The following is a 6,000-nucleotide window of genomic DNA, read 5'->3' on the forward strand; positions in this document are numbered from 1 at the left end:
TGATTTATAGATCACCAAGGTGAAATTTGAGAGTTTCCACACCTAAAATACGTGCTCCCCAAATAAATTCAATTAAAAGGCTACACATTATTTTAGAGCTGTTTATGTGGGAGTAGGATCCATCCAAAAAGAAAAAAGCAAGCTTGGAATAAGACAGAGGAGAACCTAATACAAATCAGCAAGGCAAGTAGTGAGACAACCCTAAGAAAAGTGTAGTCTTGGTGCTTTGAGGGACATACAAGCTTCGAAAGAAATACTGTTCTGTGAGATTTGATGCTGAACTGTGGTCATGGAAATGAATATTTAAAATTAGATCAAAGAGACACCTAGCACCATTATTAGTTTCTCAGTAGCAAGTAGCTGTGAAGTCCGAGTTGTTGATCAACTTGGAAAAAAAAAAAAAAAAAAAAAAAAAGAAGCTAGTAGGTTAGACTAGAATATTCCCAGCCTAGCAAGTGCAAAGGCAAGTAGTGGGTCAGTACTGCGTAGTTTGGGAGGAGATCATATAAAATTTTGATTTAATGCTTTAAATGCTTCTTGATGTAGAAGTAAAGAGTTTTTTCCTCAGCATTTCATAACTGATGACAGCTGAGTACAAACTGAAAAGTTTTCAGTCTTGTAAAAGTCTCACCAGCAGTAAACAGTCTAGAAGCAGCCCATGAGGCAGTTACTTTACTTTAATTGTTCACAGAGTAGATTTTATGTTAAAGTTATGGCACGATGGATGTCAACCATAAAATTTTCTGTTTATCCACATAAGCAGAACAGTGGCAAAGAAGCATAAATCTGTATGGAATTACAGAGCTGAAATCACAACACTGTCTACATCAATGCAACCAGGACCACTACTGCTTTAACACAATTGTTGTACGGCTGCTAGCATTACATTAATTTGCCCATAGATTTTCTAACACTGTTCTGACTTTAGACCACATACCTCACCATTAGCACTCTTTAGATACAGGAATAGTGTTTGGGTAGGCTTAGAGACCAATTTTGCATTTGGAGAAAGTAAGGTATGAGAAGGTAAAGTGCCTTGCTCACAGCTGAGGTCAGAGCTAGCAGTACGAAATCGAGTTTGGCATTTTCTACAGCAAAACACAGAGAATGTAAATAAGTGTTCCCAAACAAAGTTATAGAGAGAAATACAAGATTGTGTAATTATTTTAAAAACTCAAAAATATATTTTAATTGGTTTATGCTTGTCTTTGTCTTAGAAGTGGGATATGAATACATTTCCTGAGGCTTTGCAGACCAGGTGGTTTGCACAGCCACCAATTACCAATATCACTTATTAGGGCACCATTTTTTTTAACTTATTATTTTTGATATCTCAGATTATCTAACACTGAACAATAACAAAAAAAATTTAGTTTTTTAAAAGTTTGTTTATATTATGCACTTGATATTTAATTTTCTATTCTCTGGGTTACTGGGAGAGGCATGGGCTTGCAACAAACACAGCCCATGGCAAAGCCAGCCGGAAGGGGTACTGTGGGCTATACTGAAGAACACACTGCAGATCCAAGTGAGTGTGCAAAGCCAGTACCCCCAAAACTCCTGTAGTAAATCAGCATGACCCCAGACTGCCCCCACCAGGCCTGAGCCAGCCTTTGCAGAGCCGCTGACATGACTGTCCCCAGCACACCAGTCCTGCGAGATTTCACTCCCTTACACCCGTAAGCACAAGGTTTGGTCAGCTCTGGAACTGCACCCAGGCAGGAGCCAATCTTACCGACTCTGCGGGAGGCTGCTCAGAGGTAGCAGCTAAGGGAGTTCTGTTTATATCTCAAGGTCTTAGGAATGGGGAGAAGTAACTCCAGAGGCTCCAGGCTGAAGTTGCCTCTAACAGAGCGGCCATCAGGCTGCTCAGCTCCTACCAAAGGAAGAAGTCTCTGCTTCCCTCCTGTGGTTCAAGCTGACCCTGTTGCTAAATGACCAAGCATTGCATCTGAAGTCATCTTGACAAGGTCTAACCCTACATGTCTTTTCACGCACAGAAGTGGGTTACAAGTTACCAGTAATTTGGGGAGCACCAGACTGACAGGATGAATCTATAAAAACGTTAATAGTGACAGACTTTTATGCCTTTTCATCAGCTTCCTGTAACTTAACAGAGAAATATAATTTAAAGAGTAGTTTCAAAAACATAGACATTCATGGGCTTGTTTTCCTGGCTTCTGTTTTCTGATCAGAAGAACGTTGCCTCTGCCCAGTGCACTTCTTGCCTTAGCCCAGTACAGCTGCACACCCACCTCTTGCCCCTTCAGATCTTCAGCGGGTCAGCTCAGTCACTAAGATTTTTCATGTTAATGTGATCTAATCTGTGTGTGTCCAGGCAAAGTCTCTGCTTCTCCCAGATCACCCAAACCTCAAAGCTGATACTGTGGCTACGATTACTTTGCTTTTAAGAGTAGCTCTCTGATAACATTCGTAACTATAGTCAGGTACTGCTGAACCACCTTTTTACCCCCCTTTCTCTCATTCAAGTTACACAGTTCAAGTGCCACAGGACAGGACTGATTAATTCCCCAAGAATTCATTAAAATTCTTCTGACCCATAGTTCGATCTGATCTGTATATTCAGTCACACTCATATCAGTTTTCTCAGAATTATTTTTAAAAGCTTTAGTGTTAATCATATTTAGATGTCTTACAATAGTTTGAAAGCCCTTAAATAAGGACTGCCTGTGTCAGTGTTTTCCATGCAACAAAAGGACTTTGCAGTCTCTGTGTAAAAAATTAACAGAGATAAACAAGAGGGGGAACTGCATAAATTAAAGAGCCAAACCCACCTTCCTCCTCATCACAGGTAACATCATTGGAAAGGTTTTAGAGTCAGGAACTGTAGAAGGAGGTAACGTTTAATTAGATCTACTTACAGGACTAATAAAATAGAAAAGCTTTTAGATTCCGAAAACCTTCTTCAAAGGTATTTGCAAAACTATAAAGTAAAAGCGTTCTATGTTTTTATGGCTAGCTGCTTGCAGCAAAAGCCTGGAATATTGTGTTAAAGAGCGTTAAATCTGGTGGTGCTGGCAGAGGCTCAACATTCCAGTAACAAAATCTGATAAAGTCTGGTGGGTCTGTTGAAGCCAGTATCAAAGATCCAGGCAGACCTGGGCTGGTATCCAGGTGCTGAGTCATAAGTCAGAATAAATTCTGTTATCGAAGGATCTTCATTGTTCACAAATTTGCAACTCTCACCTGGGAATATGAGGGAAAGGCCTGGTTTCACTTCAGCTGTCTAAAAGTTAAGCATCTAGTTTAAGGCCTCTGACTGTGAAGAGAGGAAGAAGGAGGGGGCACCTCCAGGGCACGATTTATTCCACCCACTTTGGAGATGTATTTTAGTAAAGAACAAACCGCCCTCTGGAGCTCTGTCTCTGGGCTGCCTCTCTTTCCTCGGAAGTGCCTTGACAGCCACCTTACAGATGGCTGAAGCTAAGTGAGATGAATTCAGGCCTAACTGGTAGCTATAACCTAATGATGGAAATAATGTGGCAGCATTCCAGGAGGTATTAGTAATTCACGTAGTTCCCAGATTCTTTTTTCTAATAATTTTTTATGACTTATGGAGGTCAATTATGAAAAGCCCATCAGAACACAAGAAATGCTTAAAAATGCTGCATTAGAGAGATATTAATATTAGTCCTTTTGATGTGGTAATGGCTGTAGCCTTCATGGCCTGCTGCTCTGGCCTGCTGCTTAATGCATCTAGTTTTTCTATTTACAGATTTACAGATTCTATTTTTGGTATTAGCAAAGAATATGAGTGTATGTATCAAAGGCTGTTCTCACATCATTTAATTATAGTACTACTGGCAAAGTAATTCTGGAAAGTGCCACTTAATTAAATATAAGCATTAACTTTTTGCTGATAGCTTATCAGAAACAATTAGATTTGAAATACAGGCAATACACCTAATGTTTAAAACTTTTAAGTAGAAGCATTAAAAGCACAAAATAACCAATTTCCATTAGCATTCTCCAGAGTTTTTCTGCCAACCACAAACTCAATTTTCATTGGTATGTTGCTTCTTAGGTCACCAAGAGGCTCCAAGTTTACCCGGACTCTTCTTTGTAACCAAAAGCTCGAGCCAAGTGGATGCTTTCAAAAGTAGATATAACATTTCGGGATAGCTGGTGTTTTTGCCAATTCCTCCTGAAGTATCGAAGGCATTCTACTGACTACTTGGGGGGTGCAAGCAATAACCTAAGAATGGTTGTGGGCAGTCAGAAGATCTCAGTTTATGGCAAGTGTTTATTCCTTGCAATAACAGCTTGATCAGCATTTATGCTCATTAACTTGATCAGGCATATTCTTTCTTATCCATATGCCAATGCCAAATATTAGTTAATTCTATGTAATTTTTCATCAATAGCCAGATAGATCTAACAGATAATAACACCTAGAATATCTCTGCAGAACTTTGAGCTCTGCTGCTGTTTGCCTGAAAGCGCAGAGAGGAAAAACAGGAAGCAGAGCTGTAATGAAAAGAATTATTCTTAATTAAAGATACAAAAGCTAGAAAGAACTAATTTCTTCAGAAGGTGTGTTTGACAACATACAGCAAAACTACATAGCAACTGATGAGAGATGCTTTCCCTAGATCCAACATTTGGGTAAGCCGAAGTAGCAAGATGATCTGAAATAACACCATCTGGTGAATGCCTGTTTCCTTCTTCCACAATCAAGAGCTATGTGTAACTATAAACAGAGAATAAAACAGAAATAATGCAAAACTACTTTTCAGTCAAATGTTACACAGAATGAACTAACAGCTGCTCTGGGAATGCAGAAAAGAATGATCTTACATATAGTAGGACATCTGAGCAAGCTGTTCCTATAAATACATTAACAAATACTGCAAACAGAACGTATGTTTTCCATGGAGCTGTGGACAGGTAACCTTAGTCCCAGACTGGAGAGCAACTATTCTGGCAATGAAACGTGGCAATGAAACGTAGCAATGACTTAACCGACACACAAGAAAAGTTAATCACTTGACAGCATGAAATCAAGCCTGCAGGACATTCTGTGCGTGCCTTTATGTACAAGCAGTCCCACTGGTGCCAGTCAGAGTTCCCGTATTTCTCCTGCTTGACTGCTTGATGTGTTTTGCTGGATTGCACCTAGCCCTGGGCTACCCAACCTTTGTAGAGGACAGCCAAATTACAGGAGTTTGTCCAAGAAGCTGCACTTCTAGATGTTTGATACTCTTGCTGGCGGAAGAAGTGAATAGACATTTAGGTGATTTAACATTAGTCATATGGTTTTTGCATCAACAGTTAGCATTGTTTCTATAAAAAGTTGTGAAAATAATCGAGACCTTAATTTTTACTGCATCTGTTACTTTGCAGTTGGTAGCAGATTTGCAAAATTCATGAAAAGACAAAACAGCACTGGAAATTTAAAAAACAAAGCCACAAAATCTTAAATCCAACCTTACCTGGCAAGTGCCATTTATTAACAGCTATGGACATCTACAGGTATCTGACAAGGAAGAGAACTAGTGTGGTCTACTCAGTCCCCAGTCACATCAAAGACCACAAAGGTATTTCCAAGATGCCGCTGTGTTCACGAACAAGCACGCCAGTGAGAAAGATGATTAAGGCTCTGGAGCACATGTCATATGAGGAGAGGCTGAGAGAGCTGGGGAGGTTCAGCCCGGAGAAGGCTCAGATTCCTCTTAGTACTGCCCAGAGACAGGACAAGAGCCAGTGGCCACAAACTGGAATACAATAAATTGTGTTTAAACACAATTTAAAGTGTTTTAGCGTAAAGGTAATTGAAGACTGGTGTGGAATTTCCATCCAGAGACACTCGGAACTCCCCAGGGCAAGGTCCTGAGCAACCTGCTGTGGGCGACCCTGCTGTGAGCGTCAGGGTTGGGCAAGGTGCTCTCCAGCTGATCTATCAAATGGATTCAACTGCTAGAGTATCAGAATCACTTTTTGCCTTGTGTTGATTCTCTACACACATCAGAAATTTTATGA

The sequence above is a fragment of the Tyto alba genome, unplaced genomic scaffold, assembly GCF_018691265.1.
Source record: "Tyto alba isolate M040663 unplaced genomic scaffold, T.alba_DEE_v4.0 Super-Scaffold_38, whole genome shotgun sequence".
Classification (NCBI taxonomy): Eukaryota; Metazoa; Chordata; class Aves; order Strigiformes; family Tytonidae; genus Tyto; species Tyto alba.